We start from the raw sequence: 23,054 nt of genomic DNA, 5'->3' as shown, positions 1-23,054 counted from the left end.
CTTAGATCAATATTCGATTGTTGTATGTAGAAATGCGAAATCGTCAAGTGAGGTGCCTTTCACACATTTTTCAACCTTAAAAGCGTCGGTGACGAGGGCATTAAATTAAGAATCGCCAGAGTAAAACAGCGATTCAGTCGTTGTAGCCCCATCTGCGATGCTTCCCCGCACAGTGTTTCTTGTCATTACAGCGCCGTGTTTTTAACGGTACACACACCGCACCCCTATAAGAACACAAACCACATTAACGATGATGAATGCGGAGACTTTAGATTGCCGTGCGATGCTATTTGCGAGCCGCGCTGCCGGTAATTGCATTTAGCTGTCCATTCTGGCAGGCTGCGAGCGGGTGTTAACGATCGCCTCTGACTGTAATTGCTAGTGGACGACCTTGCCCTGATCTGCTCTGAATACCTACAGCTGTCTGAAACAGAGTACACAGTCGTGAAATTGCATTCAGGTACGCTCTAGAGGTATTTACCGAGAGAGGTGAAGCAGCGCATTAGACTCGCGTATAGGAGGTGTGGGGTTTAAATCCCGTCTGGACATTACACATTTAGTTCTCTTCGGTGCCCCCAAGATTATTAATAAATACGACGGGATGATTTCTTTAGAAATAAATGTTCAATTTCTACATCTAAATAAATGCACTGTAACACGTTTTAAGTTTTCTTCCCGTTCCATTAGCGCATGCAGTAAAGAAAGAATGCTTGATGTGTCTGTGCGCCCTGTAATTTTTCTAAGATTGTCTTGCTAGTCCCTACACAGCCTCCATTTCACATTAGACCAACCTTTTAGTTGCTGTTGTGGTCTTCAGTCCAGAGACGGGTTTGATGCAGCTGTCCATGCTACTCTATGCTGTGCAAGCTTCTTCATCTCCGAGTAACAACTGCAGCCTACAGCCTTCTGAATCTGCTTAGTGTATTCATTTCTTGGTCTCCCTCTATGATATTTACCCCCACGCTTCTCTCCAATACTAAATCGGTGATCCCTTGAAGCCTCAGAACGTGTCCTAATGTAAGTAGACTGTTTAGGTTTTTATGTTGGTAACGCCACGAAGTGCTCTGTATGAAAATCGATGACTGCGCTGTGTGCAGTCTGTGGCTGCTTGGACTCATTGTTGGAATATTCGCTTGTGAAGTGTTGGGCAGTTGAATGTGAACAGTGCGTAGCGTTTAGTAACCTTGGTAGCGTTGTACAGTTGGTTCAAATGGTTGAAATGGCTCTGAGCACTATGGGACTCAACTGCTGAGGTCATCAGTCCCCTAGAACTTAGAACTACTTAAACCTAGCTAACCTAAGGACAACACACACATCCATGCCCGAGGCAGGATTCGAACCTGCGACCGTAGCGGTCGCGCGGTTCCAGACTGTAGCGCCAGAACCGCTCGGCCACCAGCGGCCGGCTGTACAGTTGGAGGTGAGCCGCCAGCAGAGGTGGATGAGGAGAGGGAGAGATGCCAGTTTTGAGAGATTACGATCTGTACGTGTGTCCGCCAGAAAAAGGAAATTTGTTAAGATGGATGTCATGAATTGATAGATAGATATATACTGACTTTTTAACATCATTAAGGTAAATACATTGTTCGTTCTCTATCAAAATCTTTCATTTGCTAACTATGCCTATCAGTAGTTTGTGCCTTCAGCAGTTAGAATGTTTTATTTAGCTGGCAGTATTGGCGCTCTCTGTATTGCAGTAGTTCGAGTAACGAAGGTGAGGTAAGTGATTCATGAAAGGTATAGGTTACTGTTAGTCAGGGCCATTCTTTTGTGGGGATTATTGAAAGTCAGATTGCGTTGAGCTAAAATATTGTGTGACAGTTCAGTGATGATCAGAATAAATAAAGAGAAAACTGTCTGAATACGTTCAGTTTTACTTAGCAGTTTCTGTATCAAATAATGTAAGAGTTTTTGCAGCACCGTCATTCATAATTTTTCCAAGGGGACGTTACACTACCAACAGATCCCTTCTTCTAGTCAAATTCTGTCACAAATTCCCTTTCTTCCCAATTCTGTTCAGTATCCCCGCATTAGATACGTAATCTGCCAATCTAATCTTCAGCATTCTTCTGTAGCAAACCTTTCAGTACACATTTATATTTACACGAAACATCTCATTGGTGTCGAATCCAGGATATAGCTAGTCTTCCGCACGTAGCATCACAAGCATGTGAGCTTGTTCTACCCCACGGCCTCCGCCTTTATGTAGTTACCTGTACTGGTATGTAGATGCCCAATGAAGATTGCAAACTATCATTTGTTACGCAAGAATTTTTTATTAATGCTAAATTATGACTCTACAGACTACAAACGAGTGTTGGAATACTGACACTTGAATTTAATTTTGTGACCGGGTGAAATACGAATGTATTGAAAGTCAAAGTTACCAGAAGTTCGTTTGTTTATTATAAATCCTCACACAAAACGAATGCGCTGAAGTATGACATGAAAATGTTTAATAACATCCGATTCACTGACAAATTATCCCAAGAACATGAAACAGCTACAAGTAACTAAGTTTGGCGGAGATTTAAGACAAAGAACTGATAGGTAGGTTACTACATTATTAATACCCTGGTCTTTTTCCGCAATCTCACGTCAGTGATTGCCAAAATTTGACTTCGTAAAATTATGCACACCAGCAGAGCATCTTCCTCCTATTCATTAACACTTTAGCGTTTGCTCAGTACATTGTGGCCTATACACGCCGAAGCCGATTGTAGATTTTAGCATTTTTTTAACAGCATTGTTACCCGCGAGCGCTGCTGTCGCCGTCAACTGTGGACGATACCGGTGAGTCCCGGAAAGCTACCTAATAAAGTCTTTACATCATGAACCAGTCGGAGCTGCAAAGTGAAATGACTACTTCTTATAGCGAATTCTGCGAACAGAATTCGAAGTGATTCTCTCACTAGCAGCGGGCAAAGTGGCACCTTAGTTTCTCCTGCTTTCCCTCGTAACATTCACCCCTTCTTCGAGAGCCAATCTTAATCTCACATTCAGTCACAAGACTCAATTCTCGCGGAGCGTCCACCCACTTCTCAATTATTTTCCAAAACTAGTACGTCAGATCTCAATTCTCGCGTAGCGTCCACCCACTTCTCAACTATTTTCCAAAACTACTACGTCAGATCAGGCTGACAAATGAAATTCCCGTATTTTGGCGCCCAGAGGCCTATAGCTAAAGAAAGGCATCTGTTTTGGCTCTGTCCTGTCGGTGCCTCAAAGGAACGCGTTAACTTGTTTCCTACGAGCCTCCAAAGATTCCTATCTGGTTTATATAACAAATATTTCTGGGACGAGAAGGTTGCAGTCTCACACTTACAGACTCCTCACACCTTGCCTATTGTGTTCTGCAGAGAGCATAGAGCCGTAAATGCCTGTAGCTTTGACAGAGCCTGCGCGGTGTCCATCGGAATATTGCTCTCCTATCGGCAGACTGGCGCCGTTTTCTCTGCATTCTCCGCCCAACACTCATTGTTGCTGGCCTTCCTGGGCCTCTACTGTATTTTAGAACTCCCTCAACGCAGAGAAACGCTTTAGAAACGATTCGGTCATCCCGTGCAGAATTCCAACGACGGCGTTGCCTGCTGTCAGCACTGTGTTGGCCCGCGACGGGCGTCCGCTCAAAATGTCCAGCGCACACAACAACAGCCTTCGCCGAACGCTGTCCTGCCTGGCGTCGGCGTCACCTTTACAACCTGCATTAATAATGGTGCCCATTGGCACGCTTTGACCTGCTGCCTGTCTGTGAAACTGCCAGCCCAGCCTAACGTAATTCTCAAGAAATAAAACGCTTGCAAGCACTTCAGGTATTGGCAATCACTATCAGATAATCTTTAATAAAAATAAACGAACACGCTATTTTCAAATCAATTTAATTCGATCTACATATCACTCTACATAATTTGCATCTCAAGTGTGGATAACGTGAAAGTCGTCGGAGCCATCAGTTTCACTGTCTTTCAAGCTCCACTGCCTTTTAGAAGCTCTGTAATCTCCAGGACTTTGTTGCGAATGCTGCTTCGGCAGTTGATCATTGTTGACGCTGTTGTCTTCAGTCCGAAGTCTGCTTTGATGCAGTTCGCCCCCCCCCCCCCCCTCCGCTCGGCTGTCCAGTGCCATCTTCGCCATCTCTTAATAGCTAATGTGATCCACATCCGTTTGAACCTGTTCACTGTATTCATGTCTATGTCCCTCTCTACAACTTTTATCCATCACACTCCCTCCAATACAGACTGGATATTCATTGATGCCCCAGGATGTGTCGTAACAATTGCTCTGAACTTTTAATCAAGTTGCGCCACAATTTTTTTTTTTTTTTTTTTTTTTTTTTTGCCCAATTCGATTCATTATCTAAACATTATTTATTCGATCTACCCATCGAGTCGTCTTCTGTTGCACCACATTTCAAAAGCTTCTACTGCCCTCTTTTGTAAACTAATTATTGTCCACGTTTAACTTACATGCCAGAAACACTCCTTCATAAAAGACTTCCTAACATTCAAATTTATGTTAGACGTGGTGCAGAGCTTGTGAGTGGAGTGATTTTGTCTGGTGATTGTACCAGCGCGCACTTTTAATTTGTCTGTGTTTTATAAACAACACTTTACAACACCAAAGCGCATATGAACTCTTTCAGTAATTGACTGCGATCAACAAATTACATAAAAGGGAAATAATTATTCCCCACACTGTAGTAAAGTAATCTGAATGCCAGTCCGGTACACATTTTAACTCGTCGCCGCTGATTCCGCTTAATGTACCACTTCAGCTGACAGCAGTGATACCCCTTCAATACAATATTTCACAGCTGTGGATTCTGAGTGGTGTCTGTTCTTTCGGACATGTCTTCATGTCTATGAACTCCCGTCTTCTTCTGAATGCCCGAAGGAAGACACTGTCTGCTACCACACCTCCACAATGTCTGCGTTACAGCCACCCATGCCCGCACTGAACGTTGCAGTACACTATAGCTCTTCCACGCTACTCTCGGCTCTATGGCAGTCTGCTGCTCCAGGATTTGTTTTCCTTTAGAACTGCCATTGAGCTCGCCGCCAGCTCTCCTTAGAACTGCGTCCCCTGGCTACTCTAACCAGCATGCCAAACAAGGTCCTAGACGCACCCCACGGCTTCCCAGCTGCTGCCCGCAGCTGCCTATGACACTGAAGTCTACATTGGCACTTGCGCTACATCCTGCAGACTCACCCTGACCCTGCATATCACGCGTCATTATATGTAAATTAAAGGTGAAAGGAGGGGGGAGGAGAAGAAAGGAAAAGAATTACTGTGGTGTGCGTACTGTAAGACCTTCGGTACACACGCCATCAGATTATTTGACTTGTCGCTCTAACGAAGTAGGCGAGTGTCAGCAATATGTCTCGTGGTCTTATCGTGGCGTGTTCATCTTCTGCCGTTAGGTCAGACGATAGAAATGCCACTTGCACGCTTAGAGTAGCAGATTGACGGTGACCAACTTTAAACAGAACTTGATTAATTTTCACACACATTTATTAAAATAATAACAATCATAAAGCTTACTTAACTTGATTCTGGATGCTATTTACAATTGACAATCTGAAGTTCCTTTGGTCTTGGTACGTTAATCTTATTCTCACATATCTCTGATACTTGACAAAGTGTCTATTTATTTATCTTCATGGCTATGTACATGAATATGATAATCTTATTAGGCGCAGACTGAAACTTGACTATAGACTGGTACAGACAAATGCAGACTGATGCAAACTGACTAGTCGGAGGTCTGTACACTCGTTATAATACCTCGCGCGTTCAGGTATCACTGCGCGACTGTGATCTGCGAGGAGAAAAGGTACTACGTTAGCAGCAATCTCATTGGCTGCGTTACATATCAATACGCGGATCTTCGGAAGCAGAATTTGGTCCGTCTTTATGGCAGCGCCATCTCGTAGTGCGGAGACGGACGAGCGCTGCGCCTGCGCTGTTGTGCTTAGCGGGGCGCGCTCTAGTGGGAACGTTGTGTACGCGCTGACTACGTGGAAATATGTACACAACAATTACTAACGTGAGCTGCTACAAGATATTGCGTGGAATCAACGGCGACGAGTGAAAATGTGTACAACACCAGGATTCGAACCCGGAATCTCCTGCTTACTACGCAGGTGCATTAACCACTGCGCCTTGCGGGACATAGTGTTATCGCAGCTGCACGGACCATCTCGGCACGGCTCACAGCCGACTCCCACTCCCACCGGGCGCCACCTATCCGCAGTCCCTGTCCATTTCCTTCAAGCTCGCTACTCTGAGATTCCCGCAGGAGGTCGGACGTTCTTGTGCATCCACACTGAAGAAGGAAAGAACAGACACCACACCTTCATATGAAACCATGGGCCAGCCCGCTGGTTTCAAAGCAAGTCGGCCGCCACGCCAGTGCATAGCCCCTGACGTCACACCACAGAGATATCAGCCACTTCCGTATTGCGGCCACAGAGCTGCCTTCCAGACGATGTGGCCGGTCGCATAGCCTCAGCAAGGCTCGTTGTTTAGCACAGCGTCTGCCCTCTCACCACCACACGCCGTTTCTAGGAAGACAAGAGCGCTTGGCCCCCGCAGCTGTGGACAGCTGGGCGGGTGTGAAGGGAAACATGAAGCGAAACTTAAGTTTCAAGGCAAAGATACCAACAAATTCCTTTTTTTGCATGCATACTTTTCTCGCTACTGGAAGTATACATTTTATATTCTCCATAATCCACCACACCTACAGCGCTTCTCATTTTCTGCGGATGGCATCTGCCAGTGCGATGAAGTCCGTAAACACATCGTATTGTACTGTGAGTGCCTGCACGGCGAAACATACCAGGAATCACAACAGACACACTACAACTCACATTCGGGTATTCACACAAACGGTAACAACTAAATGAACCAAAATCACATTTTCAAGATAGAAAAACCATCTATAAACAAATGAGAACTTCCACGCAACGTACCATACGTAAAAGAGACGACATGGTTTGTCCAGATGAGGACTCCAGTACTACAGACTCCTCCAACACCGACACAGACGACGTAACACTCAAAAAAGAAGACGTAGTCACCTAAATATATGAACATTAGACATAGATCAAACCAGAGACACATGTTCTACATCTACATCTACATATATACTCCGCTAGCCACCAAGCGGTGTCTGGCGGAGAGTACAATTCGCACCAAAGTCATATTTCCACCCGTCTGTTCCACTAGCGGATCGCGCGAGAGAAAAACGACTGTCTGGATGCCTCAGTACGAGCTCTAATTTTCCTTATCTTTGAATGGTGATCATTGGGCGATTTGAAAGCTGGTGGCAATAATATATGCTCTACATCCTCGGCGAAGATCGGATTTCGGAATTTAGTGAGCATCCCCTTCCGCTTAGCGCGCCGTCTATCTGCAGGTGTTATGTTCTGAAGAGCCAAAGAAACTGGTACACCTTCCTAATATCGTGTGGGGGGCGCCGCAAACACACAAAAGTGCCACAGCACGACGTGGCATGGACACGACTAATGTCTGAAGTAGTGCTGGGGAGAGCTGACACGCTGACACGATAAATCCTACAGGGCTGCCCATAAATCCGTAAGAGTACCGGGGGGGGGGGTAAAGGTCTCTTCTGAACAGCACGTTGCAAGGCATCCCAGATATGCTCAATAATGTTCATGTCACCGGAGTTTGCTGATTAGTGGAAGAGTTTAAACCCAGAAGAGTGTTCCTGGAACCACTTATAGAAATTCTGGACGTGTTGGGTGTCGCATTGTCCTACTGGAATTGCCCAAGTCCGTCGGAATGCACAGTGGACATGAATGGATGCAGGCGATCAGTAAGGATGCTTACGTACTGGTCACCTGTCAGAGTCGTATCTAGAAGTATCAGGGATCTCATATCACTCCAACTGTACACGCTCCACACCATTACAAAGCCTCCAGCACCTTGAACAGTGCCCTGCTGACATGCAGGGTCCATGGATTCATGAGGTTCTCTCCACGCCCGTACGCGTCCATCCACTCGATACCATTTGAAACGAAACTCGTCCTACCAAGCAACATGTTTCCAGCCATCAACAGTCCAATGTCAGTATTAATTGGCTCTGGTGAGTCGTAAAGCTTTGTGTCGTGCAGTCGTCCAGGGTACACGAGTGTGCCTTCGGCTCCGAAAGCCCATATCTATGATGTTTCGTTGAATGGTTCGCACGCTGACACTTGTTGATTGCCCAGTATTGAAATCTGCATCAATTTGCACAAGGGGTGCACTTCCGTCATGTTGGACGATTCTCTTCAGTCGTCGTTGGTCCCATTCTTTACCGTGTTCCTGATATTCACGGAACACTTTCAAATGGTCGTACGGGAAAATCCCCACTTCATCGCTATCTCGGGTAGCTGTGTCCCATCGCTCATGCGCCGACTGTAACATCACGTTCAAACCCACTTCAGTCTTGATAACCCGCCATTGTAGCAGCAGTAACCGATCTAACAACTGCACCAGACACTTGTCTTATATGAGCGTTGTCCACCGCAACGCCGTATTCTGCCTGTTCGCATATATCTGTATTTAAATACACATGCCTATACTAGATTCTTTGGCGCTTCAGTGTGTAATCGTGGCCAGTTATTGTAACAAGCACCACATTAAACCTATTGCTATAATAACATACATCTTTTTAAAATATTTGGTATTAAAAACAGTCTTGATCACAATTTATTTAGTACGGTGACCGGTTTCACTAGTGATTCTCTAGCAGAAGGAGGTTCTTACTCATTGGTCTGAAGATGACCACAGTAGTGGTCGAAATCGGTCACCGTGCCAAATAAATTGTGGTCAAAACTCTTTTTAATAGCACATATTTGTAAGATACTGATCACTGTAACTCCCATAATGTATTCAAAAGTAATCTCTTCAAAACATAGTGAAAGTGAGAACAAGAGTAAGCAACAGATAAAACTCGTGAATAGACACAGTACATAGCATACACAACAGGTATTAGTAGTAATCCTTGATCACATAAAATACAGACACGATGTAAAAAGAATTACCTGGTGCCGACAGTTATTGTACTAGGCGCCACGGTAAACCTATAAAACACTAGAATTAAATAGACTGTAACATCCATAGACTTTAGTAAGTAACCTTGCGGGACACTGCACAGAGGTGTCAGGCTCGAGATCACTTTCGAAAACCTCGTCCCTGGGCAGCGTAGGTGAAGGGACTTCTACTAATCAATCTATCATGCCCTCTTTCATCGCTCTTTTTAAATCAAAACTTTTTTCTTTTATAATTTCGTATTACCAGTATCATGTATAATAGTTTTATAACATAGCTGTCATTTACACAAAGAAAGATGACAAAATATCTCCATGAGACCCCACATCCACGTGGTGCTGCATCGGCAACAGAGCACGGGGCTTCAGCTGCGTAGTATGTGAGCTGCATGTGGAGGACTTTGGTCCAGGCTAAGCGGACTGGGCAGAGCACTACAGCCTGCACGAAACTTATTAGATGGCGGGCCCTACTAGTCCAAACGCAACATGAAAAAAATCAAAAAACTCACTAATTCAGCCACCATTATTAATAGTTCTGTCCAAATAGCGAACTCATCTACTGCTTGTAGTGTCTATTTTCCAACCGACTACCTTCAGCATTATCTGATTTAATTCGACTACATTCCACTATCGTAGTTTTACTTTTGTTGACGCTCATTAATAAACTGTTTTCAAGACGCTATCCGTTCTTTTTACTGCACTTGCATTTCCTTTGCCGCCTCCAACAAATTTACTGTTTCATCTGGAAATCAGATTTTTATTTCTTCTCCCTAAACATTCGTTCCATTTCCAAATTTCTCATTGGTTCCTTTATTGCTTGTGCAATGTAGAGACTGAATAATATTCTCAAATATTTGCTTCCCCTTCATGTGCCTCTAGTCTTATAACTGAGTTTTATCCTTATTGTCCTCATAATTTCAAATAGTGTTATCTAGCCCTCATCATCGAGATCTTCTTTAAATTCAGAAATCCTATAAATGTAGGTTTGCCTTTCTTTAAACTATTTTCTAAAACAAGTCATAGGGTCAGTTACCTACGTTTCCCTGGAACCCAGAATGATCGTCCCTGAAATTTCCTTCGACCAGTTTCTCCATTCTTCTGTTAATAACTCGCGTCGGCATATTGCAAACATGATGTATTAAACTGATGATTCGGTCTTATCCACACCTTTTTCGGAATTAGAGTTGCTCCATTCTTCTTGAAGACTGAGTGTATTTCAATGTCTCATATCTTTCACACCAGGTGGAATAATTTTGTCACTGTTGGTTCTCCCAAGAACCTCAGTAATTCTGAGGATATGCCATTTACCGCAGGGCCGTTATTTACACTTTAGGCCTTTCAGTGCCGTGTCTTGCTATCTATCTCACACCTCATATTCATTTATTTACTCTTCCAATTCTGTAATATAGCCTTCAAGTTCATTTCCCTTGTACAGCCCTTATACTCGTATAGACTATGAAATCTAATTAAAGGATCACTTTCTTGAAATCCCGATGTTTTGTTCCATTACGACGCAGAAGTGTGAAATTTGTCTCAAAGGTGCCGGCAACCTTTTCTGTAATGGTACAAGAGCATGACATCCTGCGACGTCTCCCTCGGTCTCAGCGACCCTTCAGACAGCAGTGTGTTGACACAAGCGTAAAAAAAGGATAGATCTCAGTTCATGTGAGGTTTACAGTGGGTTAATGAAGTAACGTTGGCACCAAATTTCAACACAATTCCACCCAACGCACTGTCGACGTGTCACACGATGGGAAGGCCGTCACAGTATTGAAATCAAATAGTTTTCATTGAGGTGGTCGAGGAAAAGATTTCAGACACACGCCTTGCATAACAGACTCAAAAACGCCTCAGGCCCTTCCCTTGGTGCAAATGCCCCTTGTAAAGCCACCAAGTACGGCACCACTCTGAGTGCCACCCCCACATCTTTGTCGACACATTAAAAACGTGCCTCTAAGAGGCAACATTTGACTGATCCTAGGCGCCTGCAGGTTGGCAACCCCTTCGACACCCTACGACTGAGTAGCGCTGCATTGCTGCTCTAGTGCCCACTTTCGAACATGAAGAATTTGAGGGGTGTCGAGGGGTTTTGTACAGGCACTCAACAAGTTGTTGTCAAGTCGTCGAAGGAAATACTCGGATAACGAATTCATAGTATCCATATACTGAGGGCTCCAATATGTGAGTATAGATAAGTCTGATTGCCTACACATAAAGTATATATAGGACCTGAAGATGGCATTATTGAGATGCCGAAACTGGTTGTCTAAATAAAATAAGTTCTCAAAATGTACGGCTAACTGTCGAGTTTTCTTAGTAAATATTTGACCAACCGCTGTCCCATACCCACAGTGGATCAACAGACATTACTCATGTAGCCGATCTTGACAACACTACCAGATCCGTGTTCGAGACCAATGTTATTTTATATACTTTATTATTTTCAGTTGTACCTCCTTTATATAGGATGGGCAAAATAAAACATTCCTATAAAATATTTCATTTGCCTTAAGATGGACAAACCCAACTTACATTGTCCACACCAGACGCGGATGGTGTAAGTTGTGTTGCCTATCTTAAGGTACATGAAATATTTTATGAGCCAGTTTTACTTTGGCGACTCTATGCAAAGTGATTAGTCAGCTCTGGAATACCAGGACACTTTCGTAACAACGTCTTTATTGTTTTTAATAACTTTTTCGTTGTCTTCTGTTTTTCTTCACACACTCTCTCATACTCTCTGTGTATTTCTACCTCCAATCTTAAACTCTCTCTTCTTTTCTTCCCTCCCCCCTCCCCTCTCCCTCTCCTAGATATCTTTCATTTACTGGAATACTCTTTTAGCAACAATTCTGAAATACTACTGCCATTTTATTACATTCTTTTATGCTACAACAAAATAAAACCAACCATAAATTGTCCATTTTGCTGCGTTTTGAAATAACCTCCATTGTACCACTATTCGGACAGTATAACGCGTAACAAATTACGCCGTATAGTTCATTGCATAAAGGGCGACCTGTCCTCCAAGCGTTGTCAGGGGAACACTGCGGACTAACCCGCTTTATTGTACTCGGCATAGAGCCATGATTTATAGGCCAAGTTAAAAGTGATGCCCGTACCTGCCAGCGGAGGTAGCTTCATAAATCTCGAATGGAACTTTATAAACGCGCCATACCATCACAAAGGGATTTGTCATTCGCCGCGTCGGTTCTTTATGGCACTCCTGCGATTGGGAAACTTGAATAGGCCAGCCTGCTTCACGGAGTGGGTTAGCGGCAGAAGAGGGGAGGAAGTGGGGGTGGGTGGAAACCTGGCGCTTCCCTCCCCTCCCCCCCCCCCCCCCCCCCCCCCGCTTTTCCTTCCCCACGAAGGCTTTCCTGCCCCAAACACAACTTTTGTCTTCCACTGAGCTACATTACATTATGCAGTGCCAGTTACGTTATATGATTAGTGAGATAGTACTCATAAACTCACTATAAATTAACCGGCAGTAGCGCAACCAGACACACCACAATACATAATTTATCATGATGGATCTGTGACAAAGACACCACATCTTACCAGTACAGCGAGTTACAGGTTTATTAGGCTCCATACAGTGGCATACAGAATATACGATCCTGGTGCTGTCAACTTGTAAATGTATGGATCCGGTTTTTCTTCTGCTCCCTGACGCAACGAGCGTGAAGTGCATTCTGCTACCTCTGCTAACACGCTGCAGCCGTCAAATACAAAGCAGCACTGTCGGTACATCACTAACATTAACTGTACATTTTCTGCGTATAAATCTGCGTAGGATCTGCTGTTAAAGTTTGCAGTACCATAGCATTTTTCATAACGCGCATTCCCAAGTGGGGAGGGGGTACTTTGCGCCCACGATAAAAACCTTCTTAAAAAAAAGAACAAACAAAATTAGTTAATTATTCTTGAATTATATTACCAGCATAGTTTTTGAAGAGGTACTGATGAGTGAGTAATGAGGGTCCATAACCCGAAAATATCTTTTTAGCACACTCTTAGTAATAACAACGTACTCTCAATCCCATGCGCTACTGACTTTGTGACCACCACAGAAAAAATATGAACAATACAAATTTCATTCATTGTTGTTGACTTTTCCCCCCCACGAACTATTTAAAAGGATATTGTTGTGTGACTTAGACCCTGAACCCGGAAACGTTGAATACGACGTTCACGAGGGAATGACATCTACTACTGAATTTTTTTTCATTTTAACTGAAAAAATTAAGAAATATATGTAATCTGGTAGAATAATTCACTAAAAACAAAAAACATTTTTTTAAATTTTAAAATATAAATAAAGTGGCTAGATTACAATATTTTCAAAAGTTGGTCATAAAGTACCACTTGATATTTCGAGGGTTAATGCTAAAAACAAATTTTGTAGAAAGAAAATTATCTTCCAGTGAATGAATTCCTTACAGACAAAACACATCTCTGTCTGCGAGCAGCCCCTTGCACTTTCAACGTCATTCCCTAGATGTTACACATATCGCGAACATTAACGTTCATATATAAACAGGCTGGCGCACGAAATGTTTTACCAATTGTTTCTTTCACAACTTACGACGTACATTAGATATCCCGCTGGGATCTTTACGGCAGTACCAGCATATCTTGGAAAAACAAATGAGTTCCCAAATGACGTGTAATTCACGATACTGCCGCCAGGAGACTAGTAAGCATCAATGGCTGACAATGGAAGACTGACGACACAGCAACGATCAGCAATTGTGTTACTTTTTCATGAAACGAAAAGCCTTGTTGTGACTCAGAGGCGTTTTCGACAACAGTTTAACACGCGATGGGTCCCTTGAAAGAAGACCATCCACAGGTTGTACGATAAATTTGTACAGGAAGGAACAGTATTGGAAACGAAGCGACCTCGGCCTAAGCCTGTTTATTCGCCGGAGAATATTGAAGTGGTCCGAGTTGTTGTACAGAGAAGTCCCGGGAAATCGTGTAGAAAGGCAGCAGTGCAACTGGGAATATCCAGACGCTCCGTACAACGCGTTCCTAAAAGTGACGTCCATATGTACCCATATAAGATGACCTGTGCACAGAAGCTCACTGAAGCAGCAAAGACTACTGTTTGCTCAGTGGGCGGAGGATAGGGAAGAGACTCTCAACAACGTTTGGTTTTTAGACGAGGCGCATTTTCATTTAGACGGTGTGGTTAACAAACAAAATGTACGCTTTTGGGCCATTGAAAACCCACAAGTGCTTCATGAATGACAACACTATGCTCCGAGGATTACAGCGTGGGCAGCAATTTCCAATCACGGACTTATTGGACCCTTTTTCTTTGAAGAAACTGTGAACAGCGAGCGTTATTTGAGCATGCTTCGCAATAGCTTCACTCCACAGCTTCTTGCTACTGCCTTGCCCTTCAACACGCAGTGGTTCATGCAAGATGGAGCAAGGCCACATACTGCAAACACTGTGTAGGAGTTTTTACACGAGCATTTCGATATGCGAATCATTTCACTCAGGTTTCCAGGTCGTTTCAATGACGGACAAAATTGGCCCCCCAATAGTCCAGATCTCAATCCATGTGACTTTTTTCTTTGGGGATACCTAACGGAAAAAATTTTCCCGAAACGTCCACGTGATTTAATGGAGCTCAGAAGACTTATTCTTCAAGCTTGCAGTGAAATTACGGAAGACATGTGCCGTAGGGTAATCACTAACTTCAGTGTCCATTTGATGGAAGTTAGGAAACAAAATGGTGGACATATTGAGCATGTGCTGAGTTAGAACAAATCTCCATGGACGGCTCTTCATTGTAGTATATGTTCCTTTCAGATTGTATTGACAATAAAGTTTATATTCAAAAACAAAATGGAACACATTTCGTGCGCCACCCTGTATATATGAAGATGGTGTCCGTTATCTTGGACATTTATTAACGTTCATGTAACGCTCCCTTGGAGTATTTTCAAAATTAGTTGTACAACTGATGACATCCCGTTCAGAAAAAAAGTATGCTATGTGCTATATAGTCGTGAATCTCGTCATAAATCTCCGAAAGCCACCTTACGGTTTGTGTCGGAGGGCATTTACGTCGCTACTATCTGTTCTCTATTCCTTGCTCCATTCAAGAATGGTGCAGGGAAAACAACGACTGTCGATAAACCTTCATATAAGCTCTAATATCTGATTGTCTCGTCGTGGTCATTTCGTGAAACGTATGTATGAGGAGCAGTAAGTTAACCGAATCTTCTTGGAACGGAATCATCTCCTTGTACCTTCTACCAGTGGAGTTTTCAGAGCATTTCCGTAACGCTCTCGTGCTTACGAAACAACCCTGCGATGAAACATACCGCTGTTCGTTAGGTCTTCTCTGTCTTTTCTATTAATCCAACGTGGTAGGTGTCCCAGACTTACGAGTCATCAGAATCGGGGTCTTAAGTGGATTTTAAGCCACTTTTTTCGTCTCCTTACGAATCTGGACCTGAGGTCGAATAAGGCAGACGGGATAGACACTATTCAATCGGAATGTGTATAATCATTGGGGAAAGTGGCAACCAAACGACTATTCAAATTGGTGAGTAGAATCTATGAGACTGGCAAATTGCCATTAGGCTTTCGGATAAATACACCGCTTGGCAATTCCTAAGGAACAACTGTCAATTGCTATGGAACATCCGACTAACGATCGTAGAACGAAATGTGCAGGAGGGAGGGGAGGGGTGGGGGGAGGAACGTGTTAACTTCAGAGAAGCCCGTACACGAATTGACTGCATGCATTCGAGAATTGAGGATGTATGATGTTTGACGAAGGTTGTTGTGGAACCGATTAATGTGACATTCCGTGTGGCACGGCAACGCGTCTGCTTGACATCATCGGAGGCTTGACGATCATGCTCACAGTAATGAGTGCGTCCAAAAACGTCATGTCACAATTTAAAAAAAGGCCGCTGAAGGTAGTAATACTATGCGAAAGCAGGTCGTAGACGGACCACAGCACAGAAAGAGGATCGATATGTAGCCCTAATGAAGAAAGTAACAGACATTTCACTCCTAGGCAGATCGCTGCAAACCTTGCAGCTGCTATCGGTACTCGTGTCTCTGACAGACCCATTTCGTGACAATTAAATCAGGTTGGTCTGTGTGCTCGGCAACAGTGGTCCAGAGTGATGTCCTCCGAAGAATCCTGCTTCACTGTGGCAAATTATTCTGGCCACCATTTAATGTAGAGGGAGAATAGACCACGGAATGTTCATAAACGTCGTCGATATGGCGTTGTAATGTGGGCAAGCATTATGCACAGTGGCCGAACACCGCTGGAAATCTTGCACAAGGTACCACTACAGCATAGCGGTATTGTCAAACTTGGTGGAAAGAGAAGATATTGAACGTATGGAATGACCTGTGTACCTCCCTGACCTAAAACCTCATACAGCACGCCTGGGATGCTACTGGCAGACATGTTTCTCAACAAACACCCCTTCCCCGAACTGTGCTAGAACTGAAAACTGCTTTGAGAGAGGAGTGGGACAATATTCACCAAGGACTCGTCAGTAGTTTGGTAGCCAGCATGAATAACAGGTGCAAAATGTGCATTAGTGGCCGAGGAGAGTATATTCCTTACTGAGAGTCCAATATCGACCTTATCTAGGGAATCTAACCTGTGTCAAACATGAACGTTACTTATGTCTGTTGTACTGTTCTCCCATATACCATATTTCGTTATAAATATACCACTAAATCTCTATTACATGTTCGTGTTACATGTCGACAATCATTGGCTGTGATTATTCCTGTCCGATAATGTCTCTAATCCTTAAACACCGCTACGGTCGCAGGTTCGAATCCTGCCTCGGGCATGGATGTGTGTGATGTCCTTAGGTTAGTTAGGTTTAAGTAGTTCTAAGTTCTAGGGCACTGATGACCTCAGATGTTAAGTTCCATAGTGTTCAGAGCCATTTCAAGCATTTTATTCCTTAGCAACTGTGAAGCAATGCATCATCCACACAATTCTGAAGATAGCAACATAGCAGAGTACTTGTTTTTAGTATCTCCTAGAACCTTTCGTTTATAAAGTTGATTTGTACAGTGGCTCTTACAAGTGTACTCTGCTTTAATAGCTCCATGTACTCCATTGTCAAACGATTTGGGCTCATAACAATCAACAAAATTAGAAACCTGATGGGGTCCATCAAAGATGCCACCGACTTTCAGCACTCGACAGTAGTTTATGAGGTCCTTTGCGAGTGCGGATTGTTTGATATCAAAGAGATGCAAGCGACCTATCAGAATGTGACTAAAAGAGCGTGAACTTCGCATACAGTCCGGACAACATCATAAATGCGCTACTGTCGTGGTTTCTTGGTTGCCGGCAGTAGCTAACATCCTACCATTCTGTGCTCAGTAAACGTCCCCCATTCTGCGCGATAGTAAACACTTCCGTGGTTTGCCAATGTGGAGATTGATGCAATGGGTATAATTTCTGATATATCTATTGGTGACTGAGGCTGGTGTATTTAACAACATTTCATCAGTATTTACGTCACTTGTGGAATAATAATTATAGCTATTACAAGTTGTATATTGTTACGTTGGAAAGTAACTCAAAATATCTACAGGGTGATCGAAAAAAGCGTCGAGTAGTGGGAGAGGTGGAAGTACCCATCGAAACAAAAATAAGTCCAGTAAACATGGGTCAGGAAACGCATTCATTCTGAGATAAGTCCAATAAAGATGGGTCCAGAAATGCATACTTAGCATAATAAACACATGTTTACATGAGGTGTTCAACGTGGCGTCCACTCATGACACTGTACCATTCTTCCTTCCGGTGAAACGAATGACGCATTCTTTGAAATATACCAGGTTGTTGATGTACCCGCTGGCATGCATTGAAGACCAACACTCTAGTGTCCATACACCGTTGACTGGCGTGTTGCTGACCAGTTCCTTCAAATGTCCCATAACCAAAAGTCTAGGGGACTGAGGTCTGGGAAAGGAGCAGCTTCCCCCCTTCCCTGACAAATCCAGCTGTTCGCGCACATTGTGACGAAAGAGTGCTGGTGCGCCATCAAGCAAGAACCACTTTTGCATTCTTTGCTGTAATGGCACAGTCTCCAGCAAGGTATGCAGTGTATTAATGATAAAGTCCAGATAATGCGCCCCAGTTAATCTTTCTGGTAGCATGTATGGCCCTGTCAATCAATCGCCTAGTACGCCTTTGCATACGTTGTCTGAGAAACGATGCTGATGACGTCTTTCCTGAATTACTTCGGTTTTTACATCTGCCCATACATGTTGGTTATGAAAATTCACAACACCATCTCTTGTGCACCCTGCCTCATCGGTAAATAAAATCTTGAATGTGTGCCGGCCGAAGTGGTCGAGCGGTTCTAGGCGCTTCAGTCTGAAACCGCGCGACCGCTACGGTCGCAGGTTCGAATCCTGCCTCGGGCATGGATGTGTGTGGTGTCCTTAGGTTAGTTAGGTTTAAGACGTTCTAAGTTCTAGGGGACTGATGACCTCAGAAGTTAAGTCCCATAGTGCTCAGAGCCATTTGAGCCATCTTGAATGTGAACAGTCACTGACAGAACCGCCGTCTGCCATTATGATCCTGTGCCCTTAGGGCCTGAACGCGCTGTAGATTATATGGGTTCAGCAATTGTTCATGAAGTATCCCAGATAAGAGAATGTGACATGCCTTCTCCTGCTGCTAATCGTCGCACACTGATCTCAAGGGTTTCTTCCACCAAACGTAGCACACGCTCCTCGACGTCAGGCGTGCGGACTGTGCGGGAGCCTTCCAATGTCAATACTCCGAGGTGCAAGGTTACATGTGTCTGTCGAACAGCTTGTCAGAGAGCACTCCGCGCTGTCGATATTTTTCAGTGTAGAGAACACGGGCTCGCAGGCTACGTTGATTTGCTAAACCATAGCAGAACATCATATCGGCCATTTCACTTGCCGAGTGCCTTCCGTTGCTAACAAGTGGTGAGAAAGAGAAATTTAAATGCACTACACGATTTGTACGTACACACTGCGCAGTAACAGGAAACACATAAGTGAATCCACATTTGGAAGAAGATAAACCACTATGATTATGTACCAAAAGCTGACAGCACAGTACAATGAGGCACACAAACACGATGAAAACTAACGTAGCCTACAACACGACTCGAACCACACAACTGACTGCAGACCACCTAATGGTAGATAGACTGGTGCGAGTAAGACACATAATACCCTGCCGACACATCTGGCGGAGCGCCAACGCAATTAAGTGTCGCATAGCCCTTCCTATAGAACCACGTTTATTTTGGAAAGTATTCATCTCCGGACCCATGTTTATTGGATTTATTTTTCTTTTTTCGATGAATGTTACCACCTCTCGAAGTATTAGACACTTTTTTAACACACTGTATGGCATAAGCCAGCCATCAGCGTTCATTTTACTTGGGAAGCAGGTCATGCGGACGCAAAAAAGCAAAACTTAAAATATATACGGCCAGGCGTCTTTCACTTTGTGGCCCAGGTACAACCACGCGGGAGACATCAGGTCGCAAATTTTGTGACGTCTTTGTGGAAAGACTGTTCGACGCAGAGGAAAAAAAACACTGATATGTGTAAATATTAAGGTAACATTAATAAACATATTTCGAATTATACCCGATATACTCTGTGTAGTTCCATACTCAAGGAATGAGTTAGAGAGACCATGCGCAGCAATCCTGCACCGCCGCTCATGGGAAGGTCCCAGTGTAAGTGATTTGCGATCCTTTCTCTTACTTGTGAAGTGTATCAGCGGATGGCTGTGTTGAGCGCTTGTACAGTGTAGTGTTGGCTTTATGTTGCGGAAGTGTCCTTTTCGTTTGATTCGATTTTCGACTGGCTTGGTTGTAATTTTGCTGTTATTTAGCTTTGGCTGACTTCGTGCATTCGCAACTGAGAGAGAAACCAAATATATCTGCCTGCGAGAATTTGGCCCTGTCTTATAATCTTTATAAAAGCATGTGCAAACTGATTAAATCCTGAACTTCATCATTAATTTCTTTAACTGAACAAAGTGCTCCCTGTGCATTCATGATCTGTGTAATAACGCTGTTCATAAAATGGTACCTGTGCTTTGATACTTTTCGTTGCAAACTGATCATGAAATAAAAATATCTTAGCTCGTAATGTAATTGCTTGGAAACGCAGTTGTTCTCTGTTCGCCAGGTTGCAAATTTCTAACTACAGTTGATGAGGACTTAGTGCAATGCTCCAGACAAAAAGTAAACTATTTTATACACATCACTGAGTGAGACACTCCTTTAGATAAAAATGACTTGGATCGAGGATGTGGACAGCGCTCTTAGGTGAAGTACTCCTTTAAAAACGGTTTTTAAATTATCTGATATATTATTACTTGCGCGAAATTCATGTTACAAAACTCATTAACATTGACAAAGGGCAACGTTGACACTGAATTCATACTCTCACAAACGTTAGACAAACCATTAATAAACATGAAAAATACCTTACAGTGAAAATTACACAATCTACAATGAAAAGTCTAAATTACCTTCATATGGATGTATCTCTCAACAATGATCCTAACTACTGGCGACTGCAGTGCCAATTTTAAAAAAAAAATTATTACCTTCATTCCTCTTCATTCTCTTTTCATTCTAAATCATTAATCAAATCCTTCTCCTCTGTTTCACAATATTCAAACACAAATCATTTTACATGAACACAGACGCAGTTGCTTTTAGGTCTATATGAGTCCTCTGCTTCGCGTCTTTCTCACTACTACTCTAACTATAGAACTCCGCACTCCTCGCTGCCTAGCAGCGTTCACAAAACAAGCACATCTTCCAGCGACACAGCTACCCTGACCAAAGACTGCATGCGAGAAACAAGCGATTCAAAATTGTCGCTTAGCGTCTTAGACATCCATAGTACATACGAATTCCAGACATGCAAATAACAAACTCCCGATAGACCTGTTTCAGTTGTTACGGATGAAGAACAGGGAGACGGTGAAACCCGGCGCAAGCACATACTCTAGGTTTGGAATTTAACCCAGGACATTCGCGTAAAGATTGATGATCAGAAAACTGCCGACCAAATACTGGCAGCGAAATTTCATGCATCAGGAATCGAACAGGTTTACCTATGAGTCGAGCGCCACCGCACATGAATGCGTAGCGACCCTTTTTTGTTTTTGCGACCTCGGTTACGAAGTTACATGCGCCATTAGTGTACAATCTTAAATTACATTCAGATAAAGAATATCAGATCCCTTTGACTCCACTACGGACATCTAGTTATATGACGACTTGTACTTTAATTAAGAAACTGCTAGGCGGAAATAGAGTCAGTATACGATAGTGATTCTGAAGGTAAAAAACATTTGTTTCTCCAAATATTTTATTCAAGATAATTGAAGAAAACTGATTTTACAATGTACTTCCGAATCTTATCTATTTTTCTATGCAGTCACTACTCAAATCTAAACATTTGTCGTAGTGTTGCACAAAGTTTCCTATGTCTTCTGCAGACTCAGTGACCATCAAACTATTCAAAGAATCGTTAACATCCTCCATCAGTTCGTTGTCTTTTCCATAGCATCTACCACCCAAAAAAATTCTTTAATTTTGGAAAGGCTTGGCAATCTATGGCCAACTCTGGAATATAAGGCGAATGTTCAATGACCTCCCACTTAAACAACCGAGCTAAAGTCTTCATCACCGCAGTATAACGGGATTGAGCGTTTTCGTGAAGAAGCGCAATGCCTCTGGACAAACATCAACGCCGTTTCTTTTGAACAGCATGGCGTCCTTATTGAAAGCTCTGACAGCAGACCTCTGCATTAATGGTCCCTCCTCCAGGCAAAAATTCGGTGAGTATGACGTCCTCTGAACCCCAAAAACACTGTGGCCGTAACATTTTTGGCGCTCAGATTTCCTTTGACCTTCTCTCGCTTTGTTGGGGATACTGAATTATCCCGTGGACTTCCATGTGACATTCAGGTCTCGTCGCTAGTAACAATGGGATTTAGAAAATACAATCCTTGTCATAACGAGTGAGAAAAGTCAACGCTGCTCCCATTTGTTGTTTTCTGCTCATGTCTGTCTATTCGAGGAACCCGCACAGCATACACTTCTCATTCGTCTTAAAGGGTACGACTTTTAAAATTTCGTGAATTCTCCGATTCGTTCCCTAAAATTTTAGAGCGATGATTTTTATGTGTTATCGGGGTGGCTGCCTCATCCTTTTTTTGGTAAGTGATCAGCCACCCATAGATTCCTGTGAATCTCTTTTAGTTTTTCCCCTGTCTTCCTTAATTTTAGCCGGCCGCGGTGGCTGAGCGGTTCTAGGCGCTTCAGTCCCGAACCACGCTACTGCTACAGTCGCAGGTTCGAATCCTGCCTCGGGCATGGCCGTGTGTGATGTCCTTAGGTTAGTTAGGTTTAAGTAGTTCTAGTGGTTAGGTAGTTCTAAGTGATTTGATTTCATCATCCACAGCTGAAAGAAGACTTTATTGCTCTTCGACGTGAATATTTGTTCGTCCGCCATTAAATATGACGCACCATTTTCGAATTGAAGCTCTATTACCACATTTGCGTAAACGCCGGTTATCTGTAAATTATGATAAAGTGGACATCTTTAGTATTCACAAACTGTATTAGACTCCGAATCTCACACTTGTGATCGTTATTTTTGTCACACATTCCCAAATTCCACAAATAAACGAAACGATCGTTCCTGCTCGCTCTTATAATGGCGCCAGCAATTAAGAAGGTCTGTGGCATGCCTATGGAAATCATAGGGAAATCATTGGATCACATAGGTGTCGTAGTCGCATTGTTCTTCGTTGACTGAGCCTCTAATTATATAGATCAGGGTATATTACTGTAAGAAGGTAGAAACAGTCATAGCCACGTTATCTTACTCCCACTTAATTTAATATCTCGGCTCGAGGAAAACACGCAACATTGAGTTAAGATATAAGAGAACATCCTG

Source organism: Schistocerca americana, chromosome 4 (assembly GCF_021461395.2).
Source record: "Schistocerca americana isolate TAMUIC-IGC-003095 chromosome 4, iqSchAmer2.1, whole genome shotgun sequence".
NCBI classification, from domain to species: domain Eukaryota; kingdom Metazoa; phylum Arthropoda; class Insecta; order Orthoptera; family Acrididae; genus Schistocerca; species Schistocerca americana.
This window is presented reverse-complemented; position numbering follows the sequence as displayed.